This window comes from Argopecten irradians, chromosome 11 (genome assembly GCF_041381155.1).
Source record: "Argopecten irradians isolate NY chromosome 11, Ai_NY, whole genome shotgun sequence".
Lineage (NCBI taxonomy): Eukaryota > Metazoa > Mollusca > Bivalvia > Pectinida > Pectinidae > Argopecten > Argopecten irradians.
The window spans coordinates 40051689-40069805 of NC_091144.1; the positions used below are offsets into that span (position 1 = coordinate 40051689).

Genomic DNA, 18117 nt, shown 5'->3' on the forward strand with positions numbered 1-18117 from the left:
TTTTTGTTGTTAATCAGAGTAAACACGAACTTATCCGAACATGACGCACGTGTAGCAATTAAAACAACAGTAAGTAGTTAATACAAATGTAGTAATTACTAAAAGTCTAATTAAAGATAATTAATATGTCGATTAATCTCAGAAGATGAATGGAAGTTAAGATATTTATATGGATCACATTGCAATAAAAATGGAAGAAATCATTAATTGAAGGGAGACGACTCTAACATACGACATGGAAAAATGTCATATTTATTAGATATAAGATATTTATAAGATATCAATTGTCATCTGAAGTGCTGAGCAATTCGTAGAACACTTATTGTTTCGTGATGGTGAATCGTCGGATGTTTACACACAAAAATGAAAAAAGGAGAATACCCTCTACAAAGTTCTTTGTCGTGGACCTTTACAGTCTCTTGTTCGTCTTACAAAAAAAAAAAAAAGAAAATAAGGAATTAAGCATTAGGCGATGAGCATTAGAAACATGATATTTTACCAATATGATTAAAACCATCTGCATTGATTCGTTTATAAACTACTTCCCAACGGATGTAAAGAACAAGCCATAAACAGATTACCTACACAAATGAAGTTAATGTACTATCCTAATTCCTTATTGTAATGTATTATTGACAAATCCTATTTCCTCATTAGTCTGTCTGTCTGTCTGTCTTTGTCTGTCTGTCTGTGTCTGTCTGTCTGTCTGTCTGTCTGTTTGTCTGTCTGTCTGTCTGTCTGTTTTCTCTGTCTGTCTGTCTGTCTGTCTCTCTCTCTCTCTCTCTTTCTTTCTCTCTCTTTCTTCACCTATGTTTGATATCAGCAATATGCTAGGATTATATTACAACATTTGACAAATAAAATCTTCCAAAATAAGATTATTATCTCGATTCTTGTCCACATAAATAGCTGTGTGGAAATCGAGATCAACATTTACACTTTAAAGTAAAATATTTATCTTGTAACATGCACTACCCTTCAGAGGATACAACCACGTAAGTAACAACTTCTTGAAAGTTTCCGCGACTACGTAGTTATCCGAGTTTTTCTAAACTGTTCAAACCATTGATCTTTGAAATAACTCGAATTCTAACTCAATCGTAGATTTAAAAACAAGAGTAATTCAGATAAAAATCCTGTGAGTATATACATTAATACCATAGGTGGCTAACCGCCTCATCGATTCTCTATGAACTGTGAATTCTGTAATATTCTAAAGGGTTGAAATCTCGACATTTGCTTAAATATGAAAATTAACGCATTGACTAAGATTATACAGGAGAATAACATTGTTCACACAAGATGATTATCTGTAAAACCTTCAGTAGTACTTTACAGTTCAATATTATCATTTATCATTACACCTGATAGAAATCCACATTATTTTGGCCATATTAAAATTTCAATACAGAATTTCACTCCAGACTTCGTACATGACAAAGCTATATTTTTTAAAACTAATTATTAATATTACAGGTCATGACAGCGTCCGTAACAAAGTCTAAAAATAACCCTGAATTTTGTCTCAACACACTGTCATGTACCATAAGATTAATGATAAAGGTTTATATATATAAATCACTTGTAATAAAATATGTCCAAATGCAGAAATATAAAAATGATATAATAAATGTTGTTATTTTGTTTTGTCTTACATACATCATTTTATATATATATGATACAGAGGACTAATAATAAAAATAATGTTATACATTAGATATATTGTATATATCATACTTAAATTTGATGTTCATCTACGTTCGTTTTTAAATTGTGCGCATATTGTGTGCAGATAGGAATGTTAAAATAGTATACCTCCTTAGTACTTAATGTAACGTAATTGATGATTTAAACTTCAAATAAACCGCCATGTTGTCTTTGCACATTCATCTATATAATTTGTATATCCATGTTTATGCTTTAACGTATACATGTCTTTATCTATGTGGATGTATTGACATAATTCTTATAACCTTGATTGTTATCTCCATGTACACGTAACACTCGTATGTCTACATGCCAATTGTTTATGATGTCTGTATATTAATGTGTAAAAAATGAATACAAATATGTTGCGTTAAGGAACCATGAAAGATTAAGTGGTGAAATGAGAATGTTTTTCCATTTAATGTGTCTGTTTCAGCTGTTGTATCCTTGCCTTGGCAGGGTTATTCCACTGTAAACCTACTTTAGCACCCATATATTCCGTGTACTCACGGAGAGCTCTTACTTTGTCCCCGATCATTTCGTAACAGATCCCCAGGATATTGTGAACAATCCACCATTTACTCACTCCCTCGGACCTGTCATACTTCACGGTCTGGAGTTGAGTCAGTGCTGCGTCACGTCTTCTGGTATCACCAAGGTCATGGTAGCATAGGAAGGATAGGAATATGGCGTAAGGCCGTGGGGGAATTATAAAGTAATCAGTTAATGTTAGCTCAGGATGCAACTGGGATGGACACAAAAGACGACATGTCCGTGAAAACATTACGGATGATACACATGCCTGCTGACATTTATATAGAAGGTTATAGCCACGCCCACAGTAGAGATGTTCATACCTGTCTCTATCCTCTTATAAAGATGATCATCAATAAAAACTCTCCATGACGAGATCACGTGTCCACACATTTCCAGTGTTTTGGTGTAATTCCCGGTCTGATAGTGATACGTAGCTAACGTCAGTAGACCAGGACTAGAACACACTGAGGCAAATGGTGTCATAGTTTTCTTAGATTTCCTAAGGCAGTTGTATTTATCTTTATTTCCTCTGGAAGGCGATTGCTTTTCAAATGTTTCCATTCCTTTACAGGATAATGCACTGGTCATATGGTAATAAGCGACATACTCATCCATGTCCGATTCTGATTTACAGAGGAGATTACTAAGATATTTGAATAGTTTAGGATGTGTCGATGTTACAGTGATGGTCATGGTTTCCTGGATGATTGTCAAATCAGATTCTCTTTCTAACCGAGCCGGTGTAGCTAGTACTAATTCCCAGGCTCCATGTTTTACACGGCGAATATAATCTCCTATTGATGGTTTGAAGAATGTTCCTATTGACAGACAGCCCCAAGTCATATTGTGTAGATCTTCGAGGAAATGAAGAAGCTTTTGTTGATTTTCGCCACGGACCTTTCCTAGGAACATGTTGTTTGTATTGATAAAGTAATTAGGGCAGTATGCTGCATTCACCCAAGTGATTAAAATATTCAAACACAGCGTGAGACATAAAAATAGGTTTTTTTCTTGCCAAAAAGATAACGGTGTAAATTCTAAAGCATAGAATAAAACTGTTTTGATTACATACGATGTGATCATCGATTGGACAATAGGGGGCTGTAGTGGTTAAGCTGGGGTAGGATTCACGACACGGGCGTAAACTTTTCGGGGTATCGGCCTGATCACGTACATACGCTTACATCCGGGCCATGGAAAGTGATTTGTTTAAGTTGTATAATTCGTTTCTCAATCGATGTAAATAAACATAACTTAGTTTATATAAAATTAACTCGATACTTATTTTTTAAATTTTATATCAGATAATTATAATCTACTTATTTAAAGATAATAAGCGCCGGTAGATTGGGTAACTGTAAAAAGGTGCCAGATATTGTGAGTATCTAAAGCTGTGTTGGCGTAAATATACCATGAATGCGGACCCAACGGAAAATCCCGTAAGTACGGTTTGCCCTATATATATATCCATACTCGGCCCCAGGTGTTATTTGCACGATTACTCTAAATTACTAACCCCTGGGAACAATGGCCGTGATATCATGAATAATTCATCACCCAAAATCTGGCCATTTGATTGGCTCCGTTTTACATGTATCAGGCTATTGCAATCAAATTTCATGTCTTAAAACGGACTTCGGGTATGATTTGGTACACTTTGTTTATATATTTCAAGGACGTAGATGATATATAAATACATGTACGTTCTTTCTATTTTGTTATAAATTTAAAACTACTCGCAACTTCTACATAACTTTCAATTTTGGTTTTTATTGTTTAAGTTTATTATACATGTTTGATATGATAAAATAATCGTCTGCTTCACCACTGTCCTGTCTCTATGCACGTGAAGGCTGACATACTGTAACCTGTGTCATGCTTTAATGCATATCCAGACCGATAACTTAATAGTCTATAGAGTCAAAAGCATGTTTATCATCAGTGACAGTGCATGGCCGGTTTGATAATAATACATAAATTTCCAAAGGTGAATTGATAATAATTATATAAAGTTATATTTATTATTCGAAATATCAATTAATTTAAATATTTAGTTGTCCGGAATCAAAAGATTTCGCACAGTAAATATATAGTAAAGGTGACCATGTGACCTCATTTCATTTAGTCGATTAGACGAGTTACGTAATGCATTATGGATACCAGGTAAGTAGATAGTGACGTCATATTTCTTTTTCCTTATATAGTGATCGTCTCGACCTGTGCAAAGTATGCCAATAACTTGAACACGCTTGTTCAATGGTTGGCAGTTTTACGAATATTTATTAGAACCACGGCAAATGCGGCCGATGGTCCCAGGGGTTAGGAAGCGAAAGTCTAACGAACTCCTGGAACTGAGAATGATGTCATGCGTTCAGGTTACGGTGTATACTATTCATGAGTGATTTCTTACCTAAGTTATCACCATTGCATTATTCCGTATTCCAGTTCCACATTAGAGGATCCACACGTTACATTGTTATCCATCAATGTGGATGTGATAGTGACTCCGGTTGGTGCTTACAGGTCTACATCATTTCTGTAAAATATACATGGGAAGCATTTTTATTTATTTTTATTTTGACACAATAAAGTGTCAAATTGGGCCTTGTCGCGACCATGACCGATAAACATTATTTTTTGTTTACAGATATCCGGGGTTAGGATATCATGATAAAGGTCATGGCAACCAGATATTCCAATGTTTGAATTAAACATGATCGTTATTATGTCTGTTTGTTACTATATATTTTAGACTTTTACAATAAGACAAAAAGAAATATTTATTTTCATATTTGGGAACAAAATACCAAAGTGAAGATTTTTTTGGAATAATTGACATACCAATAGGACAAGCTGAGGCAGAACGCGTGTAGCTGCCAGTCGTGTAAATGTATTTTTATATACATTAAATGTCGTGCCTTAATTATGATTTGGAATGTCATGGAAGAGTGATTGATATTCCCTCCGATTGTCCATTTGAAAGCCATTTAGGGAAGCCATTAAATACCGATTGAAGGCCGATGGTTTTTCTTCAGGTACTCCGATTTTTTCTAAATGACATTGTAGTCTATAAGGCGTGGAATAACAAACTCGCTTATAATATGTGCAAATTGACGATATTGAAAGCATGCACAATTTATCATTGTTTTTTTTTCGGTGGTCAGACTATTTAGTATCCTTTAAATATAGATCCAGCACTTATAGAAAATGAATTCGTCCTACATATAGCCCTATATAATGTCATTTATTGTATGTTTGGTTTTACTCGTATTGATCAATTCATTTCTTTAATGATAAAAATCAAATTTCAACTTTACAACAACTTGTTATTTATTTTAGTATTTTACCAACAAAATAAAACATGCATCAGTTAAAGTAATATTTTTGCAACGACCTATCACTTATAAATCCTTGGTTTTTGTCAATTTTTGTCAGTACAGTTATGTTTGCAAAGAACTGCAGTACATTAGATATGTATGACTTGTTTATGTTGTTCTGTGCTCACCCACTAATTACAGAAATATGAGAACATGTTAACAAATGAATTGTGATAACACTATGCTATCCATTAAATTCAACTCCATGGGCTATGTCAAAATTAAAGCTAGAAACCAATATGATTACAATACAGTTTATATGAAATATATGGATTAAAGTCAGTACTATACACTGATTAATGATGAAGCTCGGTACATGATATGGTTAGAAAGAAAATAATTAAACGAGATATGTCGGTAAATGTTTATTTTAATTTGTTTCATTAACGAACGGTGTTTTGGGTCAATAGTTATTGATATGTCTGTGAGTCGAAAAAAGCAGACGGCCGAAAATACTCGAAGGCGTTCTACCGATACCCGTATACCCGTTTCTTGGGCATGTAGTCTACCTGAGTGAACACCTGTGAATATTCATGTCATGCAACAAACGACCTATATTCATGTCAGCAACAAACGTTCATAAAATAGATCAAGATATCACAATAATATTATATATACATTCGGAGAAGTCATATGTAAGGTCAAATTCTCTCTAATGTTACCATAAAGTCACTGATGACGTCATTTACAGATTAAGCCAGTCCATGTGCGCTTCGCAAACGGACACAGTGCTATCTAATTGTTATTTGGGTACAAACTGCATATGTAATATATCTTTCCTGCGATTACTATCTCAATACTGGGACTTACGATCCTTCAATCCCACAAGGATAAGATTTACATTTAGAATGTTGAAAATTCCGCCTTCCGCGTGGAATGCCGGTGCAAACCGGAAGTTTACATGCCTAGATCTTTGTTTCCATGGGCACCTTTTTCTACCTCCACACAGGAGTTTCCACTTACCCGAAACAGAGCTATTTCGTCGGAAATGCCCCTGCCATTCATGTAACTCAGAGGCTATCTGTATGTTACTTCCGTCTTCTGTTTACGCTCGAAGTCCAAAAAAGTCTTGAATAATATTGTCATCTAACCTATTGAAAGCGAATAGGAGACCAGGATCATATAGAGGACACTTCCTTCCGATTGATTTCTCCCCCCTTATAAGATATAAAAGGGGATCGACATCCTAGGCAAGTTTTGGTATCCAAAGATAAACGTTTTCTGTCGGTAGGTGTGTTAATGTTAGGATTGAGCTCGTATACGATACATAAGTACATGTGTCACCTACACAACTGTGTATCGTACACGAGCTCAATGCTAACATTAACACACCTACCGATGATATGCGCTCCGTTACACGATGTTTTATATATTGTAGAGGCTCTGTAGTTCAATTGATAACAGGAGAGCTTTAAAACTCAATGTAAATATTGATTTGTACAGCTCTCATGTTATCTGTCTATATATATGCACTGATATAGAACAATATACTCTGTCCTCAGATTCAGTGATGTAGAGCACCCCTATTACACGTTACAAAGCCAGATAATTTAACACAGTTTATTAGTGTCAGACACGGTACGTTTTTAAAACGGCTAGAATAAATTACTGAAACTCTACTTTGTAGTCTATTATATTTATCAAATGTTTACAACCCACGAACAAAGTCCCTGTGGTTTGTTTCTTGGTATCCGTTGATATAACCTCAATACATGTTTTCAGTATGACAGTATCATTTATATAGATGGGTTTTTCCACTTTCGGTTTGAACGATATGAAACACAATGACGTTGCAGATAGAAATGTCCATACTGTAGTTGATTGCTTCTAAATACACATAAGAAAAACATTTTCTGCTGGTCGTAATTCTATATATGACTTATGGTTATATTTGACACATAACATTTTCCTGTGGGTAATTTAGACCGGTGCTTTAACATTTGTTTTAAATTTAGATTACACTCAGGTTTGTGATGCTATTCTATATGTTATTGTAACGTGAATTGTTGACTTACTGGTATTTGTTTCCACTAAACATTCGGCCATGGTTATATCAAGGTAATTCACGTTTCGCCTTTGAATGTCAGCTAACTGTGATGAAAAGGTATTCATAGTGAATACAACTACGTAAAGACTTCTTATTTTGATACAACGATCCAGATTTCCTCCTTGTCGGTTTGTTGACGCTTGCTATATATTGATGTGGTATTCTACTTTCGGTTTGTACATATAATACACTATGAAGTATAATATTGGAATTTCCATATTTTTGTAGCCGAGTCAGATCTAAATTAGTTACTAAAGTCTGGTGTTTTCCTTTTAAACATTTATTCAACGTAGCAGAAAAAACCCACAATAACAAATACAACGTATAAGAACAAATACAATAAAACTAGACGATCCTATACATGTACACTTCACGAGATATCTTTTATCACTTATACATTAGATACAAAGTCTACGTAACGGTTACAATTAACGTTACAACTTAGCGTAAATAAATACATATTATTCCGTCTATGATAAATTACCGCATTGATTAAGATAGCAAACATAAGTAATGCAATCTGTACATTACTTCTATTTTAAAAATAAAACTTAACAAATTACACAGCGTACATACCCTGGTTCTTGTTATAAAAAAACAATGACGAACCACGCCCAAAGTAAACTGATAAAATAAATACAATTTAACTTCAAATGGAAAAGGTATAATCCCATAAAGGTTTTCGATAATATATCTTATTTCATATATTTCAATTTTCACTGACGTTGGACTCAATGAAACTACTTAAAGAATCCGGTTTCATTTGCTCATGAACTTGGGTATGAACTTGGGTATCTAACATCGGTCTTCGCGCAAGAAAATATTTTATCGTTAGACCTATTTTTGCCTAAGATGGCATACATGCTAGCTTCCTACTAGGCCTAGGCATAGATCTAAACAGCGGTGGTTTAAAAAAATGCAAATATTACGGACAGATTTCTATAATTTTACAAGCATTTTTATGAAATCTCGTTTTACTGACTCTTGTGTATCGTTCGAGTCAGCAACATTGCCCACCGTAGAAAAATAAAATGTGCCATGTCCCTGTGTGACTTGTGTCGAAACTACCTTAGAACGTCTGATCAGTTACAAAAAATGATGAAGCCTAAACGGCGATAAGAAATACTATATAAAAGTTAATGAGTGTTGATTTACCTTTAATCAGTTGTTTAACTTGTATTAAGTCTAAAGGCTACATAAACCACTAGAACGTTTCCGTTCCCATCACGTTACGATGAATCTCCATTTTGAATCGAAACGGGAGACAACCTTATCACACAGTCTAGACATTATACTTCCGCATCTTCGGCGGACCATTTTTTCAATCATTTCTAAATCTATTGTAAATGTTTTATGTCTCGTCTGGATTACATTGATAATAAAGTTGTTTCTAAATAAATTTATGACAAATTGCAATATTTGCGCTATTTATTTTTAATTAGTTATAATCTAATGACGCACTCTTTTCTTACGGCTCACGTTGTAGACTTGCACAAGCCCAGAAACTCGCAATTGTTTTTAACAAAACTCAACAAAAATCTTATACGATTAAATTGAAATATAAGGATTGAATTTTGCTTTGGTCGATTTCATGGGGTGATGAATTGAGTTGCTCTTGAAACAAATTCCATTCAATTTGTTTCAAGAGCAACCCAATTCAATTTGTTTCAAGAGCAACTCAATTCATCACCCCATGAAATCGACCAAAGCAAGATTCAATCCTTAAATAAAATATAACTATTGTTACAGTCCACTTACTTTGGAATACACTGCTGATCTCGGAAAGTCTGTATATAGAATAAATGTTTTTTTTTTCTGTGGATAGTTATATAATGTTGGTACGTCAAGACGGTCTCGTGTCGTGTGCAGGAATGACAAATACAATTCCCAGGTACATGGTACATGTATGTACGAAGACACAGTCACGTGATAACACAAAACAGAAACATTAAATCATAATGCACGTGACAAACACTCTGATGGACACGCAAACTGGACAGACGGGCTTGATAAGTACATGTATTAAAATAGACATTGGTAATGATTTCGGCGATTTAAATTAATATGAAAGTTCAAAATACTAATATTGCCAGTCCGGTAATATTGAAAATGTTTCAAAGGTTTTTAATAAAATGAACAAGCACTGCCACATTTTAGTTGGATTTTTTTAACGCGTATAAATAAACTATACTGCATTTGTTGTAATTTATATAGTACCATAAGAATAACGATTACATGATTGACAAACAGCGTTTTCTTGTACGATAATTTAGACCAGTGATCACCGTACATTCTAGATTTCCAGTTACAAATTATGAAAACTAGCTCAGCTAGAAAAAAACGAAATGTATAACATCGAAGATTAGCAAGTTCACTTAGTAAATATGGTAATATGCATCAATCCTCAATTACCTAAACAGGATGTTTTAGTAATTACGTTATAGATAAAAGTAACATCATCAGTTGATATCAATAATACGTTGTTAATGACAACAAAAAAGAGTTTCTTTTGATATGGTTTATTTATTCAGATATTGTTTAATAAAAGCAGTATTATTATTTCAACCCATTTGAAAGCACTAATTTGCTTTTAGATCAAGCTTAGTTGTATAGCATTCACAATATTAAATATGATAGCAGTATATCATAGAAATATTTCTGGAATGATAAACAACCATAACGTTATTATTGTGTATTATGAATCAACAATTCTCTAAAATACTTTCACATCCGCAAATGCTACCAAAATACTGTGTAATGATAATGAACTATAAGTATACGTTTATTGATGTAAACTTTAGTTGAATATAAATTAGTTACATGATTAACATGGTATTGAACTTATAGATCGAGTCTTATTTTTTTCTCTATCAAAAACAGTAGATGACGAATTGGTAATTTTCTTCAGTTACACAATCAACAAATATCCATTCTTTTTTTCTGTATATGCAAGTAAACGTTTTATATATTTACCGTACAAGAACCCAGCTTATTTTCACAAATGATTAATTTCATGCTTTCACACCTAACGACTTTCTTTGAATCAAGACATTTCAATTTTTTTATTTAGAGTCAAATAGCAATACTGTTAACTTTATCTCTGGATGGAAAGTTCAATATTTGTGTTTCCTACTACCCTGTACAATTTGCAAATTATTTGTAAAGTTGGTTCACTTTTAGGTTTAGTAACCAGACATGGGTTAATTAAAAATGTAATGGTAATTAATTGTAATGCATTGAAATTTTTCAAGTAATTGAATGTAATGTGTAATTGAAACACATTTCAATTACATGTAATGGTAATTTAATTAATTACATTACAAGAGAATGCATGTAATGCTCAATTACTTTTCAATTACATTTCAATTAAATGTGATGTTTTTAAAGTACATAAATATAGATAGATTTGTCAGATTACATGTTCCATATTTCTGTTCTTACTAAAGTTTTTGTCTTTTCATTTTAGCTTTAATATCCTTATGATTAGTTACTATGCATGTCTACCAAATAGCTTAATAACAGTTCTTTATTTAGCATTCATGATCAATAGTGAAAACAATGTCTTTCCCACCTATGCCCTTAATTGCATTAAATTAGGTACAAAATAAAGTTTGATTTGAAGAACAAGGGGTCTAGACCAGCTATCTGGTAATTATAGATAATCATACCTTGGGGGCAATCAGCATACGTGAGAACAATTGATCATTACCTTCACTATTTCTGAGCAGCTAGCTAGGTATAATGTTAGAATCACACCTAATGTGAAATTCAAAGTGACACAAGGTATATGGCTTAATAAAAGATTTAGTTTCCAGCACAATTTAGTAAAAGAATATACATGTATATATATATATACACAAAAATATGGAGTAAAATGCATTATAATGACTTAAACACATCTATAGAATTTCAAAAGTGGCAAAGTTATAATATATCATGTAAACACAATTATTACCTTAATATTTATTTATTTCTGTTACTTCGACCAATGTAGACTGTCTTAGTATCCGTAATATGTAAATTTCTGGTCACATCAATTTTGAAAGTCTTATAATTATCAATGTAACCTCAAAAATAAATGTAAACTTAAACATGATTGTATTGCCCCATGAAATGTGAATTATAAATACAATATGTCATACTAATACGACTGTTCTTATCATTGTAATATTTGGAAATTTAAAGTACCGTATTAATGAAAACATATCTTAAATTAGTATACAGATGTACATGGATATGTATTGCAAAATACATGTAATGGTAATGGTAATGCCATTGTAAATGTAATTTGTAATTTAATTAATTACATTGTTATGTAATTAAACCCATCCCTGTTAGTAATAGTAACAGTACTATTAATTGGTTCAATCACATGACACGACAAAAAATCCCTTGCCATTAAATGTATAATAGCATATCAAAGGGCAGGTAAATATCATGATACGATCAAAAACTTATTTACTTAATATATACTCAGTATCACAGTAGAAATATGCAATTTCAACGATTGAATAAGCCAAATCCCGGCATATAAATTGAACCTTAATATGAAACACACCTCATAAGATTGTAACCAAAATTGGAGCATTAATATGTATACTGAGGCAATTGCAAATCTAAAATCTCGATAATAAATCACGGCTTTTTGTTTGTTTGTTTGTTTTGTTTTCTGTGTGTTTGGTTTTTTACCATTTCGTATGAAATCTTATTTCTAGCTAGACTCCTGTTATCATTTAAGACATGTCAATTCCTTCATACAAATATACATACATAACAAACAATTTCTTCAATATCTGACTGAAAGTGTATAAAGAGGGAACCATAAATAACATCAATAATAAGTACATAACATCATATATGTTTTATATTTATATGTTATTTATATACGTTATGTGAACATTTATTTTATCCTCAGCATTTATATGAAGAGACTTAATAACAAACTAGTGAAAGGTTGGTAAAATAATTGAGGATTTGTTTTTGTTGTTAATCAGAGTAAACTGATCTCAACATGACGCTTGTAAAACAACAAGTAGTTAATACAAATGTAGTGTTACTAAAAGTCTAATTAAAGAAAATTAATATGTCGATTAATCTCGGAAGATTGATGGAAGTTAAGATTTTTATATGGATCACATTGGAATAAAAATGGACGAAATCAATAATTGAAGGGAGACGACTCTAACATACGACATGGAAAATTCTCATGTTTATTAGATATAAGATATTTATATGGATATACATTGTCGTCTGAAGCGCTGAATACCCTCTACAAAGAACTTTGTCGTTGACGTTTACAGCCTCTTGTTTGTCTTACAAATGGAAAATGGAAAATAAGGAATTAAGCATTAGGCGATCAGCATTAGAATCATGATATAACACCAATATGATTAAAACCAACGGCATTGATTCGTTTACAAACTACTACCCAACCGATGTAAAGAACAAGCCATAAACAGATTACCTACACAAATAAAGTAAATACACTATCATAATTTCTTATTGTAATGTATTATTAACAAGTCCTATTTTCTCATATATAATCTCTCTCTCTCTCTCTCTCTCTCTCTCTCTCTCTCTCTCTCTCTCCTTTTGCGACTACTTATTTATCCCAGTGTTTCTGAACTGTTCAAATCATTGATCTTCCAAGTTTGAAATAACGCGAATTCTAACTCAACCGTAGATCTAAAAACAGGAGTAATTCAAATTAAAATCCTGTGAGTATATACATTCAATACCATAGGTGGCTAACCAGCTCATCATTTCTCTATCAATTGTGAATTCTGCATTATTCTAAAGAGTTGAAATCTCGACTAGACAAAACTCTACCCTCAACATATATGAAAATTCAATGCATTGACAACGATTATACAGGAATAGTAACATTGTTCACACAAGATGATTATCTGTAAAACCTTCAGTAGTACTTTACAGTATCATATAATTTTTCAATACACCTGATATAAATCCACATTACTTTGGCCATATTAATATTTCAATACAGAATTCCACTCCAGATCTCGTACATGGCAATGCTATATTAATTAATACTAATTATTGATGTTACAGGTCATTACAGCATCTGTAACACAGTCTAAAAAAGCTATGAATTTTTTCTCAACACACTGCCATGTACCATAAGATTAATTATTAACTTCTTTTATATATATACATCACTATTGATGAAATATGTTCAAATGTAGAAATAAGAAATTGATATTAAAAAGTCTTTTTGTCTTATATATATATATCATACATTAAATATCAAAGACACAATTTAATAAAGCATGACAATTTATTGATTCGTTCGTGCCCTATCCGGCCTCGAACTCACGATCTACGGCACCCAATCGCCTAGCCAAACATAGCTGCGAGTTCTACCACTGCGCCACATCCAAATCACACTTAAATTTGATGTTCATTTAAGTTCGTTTTTTGAACTAGTAATGCGCATATTGTGTGCAGATAGACATGTTTAAGTAGTGTACCTCCTTAGTACTTAATGTAGCGTAATTGGTGATTTATGCTTCATATATGCCGCCATGTTGTTTTTGCACATTCATCTATACAATTTGTATATCGAGGTTTATGTTTTACAGTATACATCTCTATATCTATATGGATGTATTCACATAATTCTGATAACCTTGATTATTATCTCCATGTACACGTAACACTCGTATGTCTACATGGCAATTGTTTATGATGTCTGTATATCAATGTGTAAAAATGATTACAAATCCGTTACGTTAAGGAACCATGTCTTCTTGTTCCGAAATGAAAGCTTTGTTGGTGAGATGGGAATTAGTTTTCCATATAATGTTACTGTTTCAGCTGTTGTATCCTTGACTTGGCAGGGTTACGCCAATGATAAATTCTTTTAGCACCTATAGATTCCGTGTACTCACGGAGAGCTCTAACTTTGTCCCCTATCATTTCGTAACAGATCCCAAGGATATTGTGAACAATCCACCATTTACTCACTCCCTGGGACCTGTCATTCTTCACGGTCTGGAGTTGAGTCAGTGCTGCGTCACGTCTTCTGGTATCACCAAGGTCATGGTAGCATAGGAAGGATAGGAATATTGCGTAAGGCCGTGGGGGAATTAGAAAGTCATCAGTTAATGCTAGCTCAGGATGCAACTGGAATGGACACATAAGACGATTTGTCCCTGAAAACTCTACGGATGATACACATGCCTGTTGACATTTGTATAGAAGGTTATAGCCACGCCCACAGTAGAGATGTTCATACCTGTCTTCATCCTCTTCATTAAGATGATCCCAAATAAAAAGTCTCCATGACGAGATCACGTGTCCACACATTTCCAGTGTTTTAGTGTAATTCCCGGTCTGATAGTGATACGTAGCTAACGTCAGTAGACCAGGACTAGAACACACTGACGCAAATGGTGTCATAGTTTTCTTAGATTTCCTAAGGCAGAGTTGTATGTATCTTTATTTCCTCTGGACGGCGATCGCTTTTCAAATGTTTCCTTTCCTTTACATGATAATACCCTGGTCATATGGTAATAAGCGACATACTCATTCATGTCCGATTCTGATTTACAGAGGAGATTACTAAGATGTTTGAATAGTTCAGGATGTGTCGCTGTTACAGTGTTGACCATGGTTCCCAGGATGATTGTCAAATCAGATTCTCTTTCTAACCGAGCCGGTGTAGCTAGTACTAATTCCCAGGCTCCATGTTTTACACGGCGAATATAATCTCCTATTGATTGTTTGAAGAATGTCCCTATTGACAGACACCCCCAAGTCATATTGTGTAGATCTTCGAGGAAATGAAGAAGTTCTTGTTGATTTTCGCCACGGACCTTTCCTAGGAACATGTTGTTTGTATTGATAAAGTAATTAGGGCAGTATGCTGCATTCACCCAAGTGATTAAAATATTCAAACACAGCATGAGACATAAAAATAGGTTTTTTTCTTGCCAAAAAGATAACGGTGTAAATTCTAAAGCATAGAATAAAACTGTTTTGATTACATACGATGATACAATATCTGCATCCCCATATATCTGTTTTAACCTTGTAGATATCTGTTTTTTAAGATACTTGATAAGACAATACACCTGGAACTGGACATGGCCGATAGAATGAATGAGTTTGCGTTCCGCAGTTACGAAAGAAATTCTCCACTGAAGGAATGGGTCGGGTGATGTTTTGTCTCCTACAGGTACAAGATAACAACCGTCATTTACTATTTGATCTATCAAACATTTACCTGGCCATTCATGTAATCGTGGTCTATTAACCCATTCATCAGCCTCTCTAGGCCAACTGCTACATATGAATGCGCTGACATAGTCCGCATCACGACCTACTCTAGTTTGTTCATTAACAAAGGTAGTAGCTGGTCCAGATGCATCCGCCGTAATCTGGAACTCAGCACTATACATATCTGTTAATGACCGCCTATACATCTCACTGGATATGAAAATTAAATTCCTTACAGGAACGATTGATTCACTCAAATGTTTACAAACCCTATGTCCCACTTTAATCAATTCTTAAATTTACGTATCCAGGTCGGCTGTGGGCATCTCTCATAATAAATACAGTTTTATCAGCAATATCTGGTGTAGTACTTATGTCCTGTTCCGGACATATAACTACAACTTCATTGTTAACTAACATGCGATCAACGTCCGAGCCATTCATGGATACTCCTTCTGCTCGACTGCCTGATAGAATCATATGATAATTGTCATCCCCTGCATTATCTATCTGTTCCCTTACAAGTGTCAGTTTTCTCCTGGTAGCCACCATCTCCTGGTTTCCCATCATCCTGTCAAGGAGGTAGTGCAGAATCCACGAATCTCCGTACAGTTCCCCTTGGTCTGACATGCTTTTCGTCGTTAAACTATATCCCCTATAACATAAGCAAATAAGACTTAGGGTCATACATGAAGACATAACGAAAGGTATACAATCTGGGATGTTTTGGTCAATAAATCCTTGTATAAGTGGTTTTCTGGATATTTCGCTTATTTTGAACAGCACATATTTACAAACAACTGCAAAAGTTTTTGTACAAAATAGAAGGTTTGTGAAGTATTTTGAACGAATTTGCAATATTGTGTACATAACATGAAATATGATTGTAGAAGAACAAGCATTATGATTAGGTAAGTTAATTCACAACCAAAGGTCCCTTATCGCTCAATATTTCCTCATGTCTATGAGTGAGGAATGTCAATGCAGCTGTACACGTTCAGATTTATGGTTGGATACGTTCAAATATACAAATCGTCAAGAATCCTCCTGAAAACTTCCCAGATATGTGCTTAATTTTGTACCCTCAACTGCAGCTCCGAGATGTATTCATTCAGATTCCAATTTTAGATGGAGGAGTATACAAGACATTTATAGAGCGATTATATTGAACAGACATTTTATCTCAAGGCATCTGTCCCTGGATTACGAGTATAAACCTCAGGAGTAGGGGAGTAGGAACACTTACTAGTAACTCGGACTATTCTAACACCAAACTTGACCTGACATGTCATTATTATAACTGATAGAAGTTGTTATTGGGACATTATACTAAAATAAACAATAAATTACACACATATATATATCTACATACCCAATGTCTTCAACAGGTTTTGTTAATGAAAATGTGATCATCGATTGGACAATAGGGGGGTGTAGTGATTAAGCTGGGGTAGGATTCACGACACGGGCGTAAACATGTCGGGGTATCGGCTTGATCACCTAGGTCTCCTCCCACACATACGCTTATATCCGGGCCATCGAAAGTGATTTGTTTAAGTTGTATAACTCGTTTCCCAATCGATGTAAATAAACATAATAAAGTTTAATATAAAATTTAATCGATACTAATTATTTCAGTATATATCAGATAATTATGATCTGCTTATTTAAAGATAATTAGCGACAGTAGATTTGGTAACTGTATATTGCCAAAAGAACAGACCACTTATCGGCACGCAGATTATTGCGTACAAAAAGGTGCCAGATATTGTAAAAATACCATGGATGCGGACCCAACGGAAAATCTCGTAAGTACGGATTGCCCCATTTATGTCCATACTCGGTCCCAGGTGTTATTCGCGCTATCGCTTTAAATTACTAACCCTGGGAACATGGCCCGCATATGCCGTGATATGAATCATTCATTATCCAAATTCTGGTCATTTGATTGGCTCCGCTCAAATCAGGCATATGCAATCAAATTTCATGTCTCAAAACGGACTTCGGGTATAATATGGTACACTTTGTTTATATATTTCAATGACGTAGATGATATATACAATACATTTACGTTCTTTATTTTGTTATAAATTTAATACTACTCACAACTTCTACATAACTTTCAATTTTGTTAATTATGTTCATTACTTAAGTTTATTAATTATACATTTTTGATATGATATACTTCTCAACCCAAAATAGTCGTCTGCT

General features: G+C 33.7%; 1 pseudogene; it reads right to left on the minus strand.

Annotated features, from left to right (window-relative positions):
- Positions 1-2490: 2490 nt before the first annotated feature.
- LOC138334634 (uncharacterized) lies at positions 2491-17060 on the minus strand (annotated as a pseudogene).
- Between the last annotated feature and the right edge of the window lie 1057 nt (positions 17061-18117).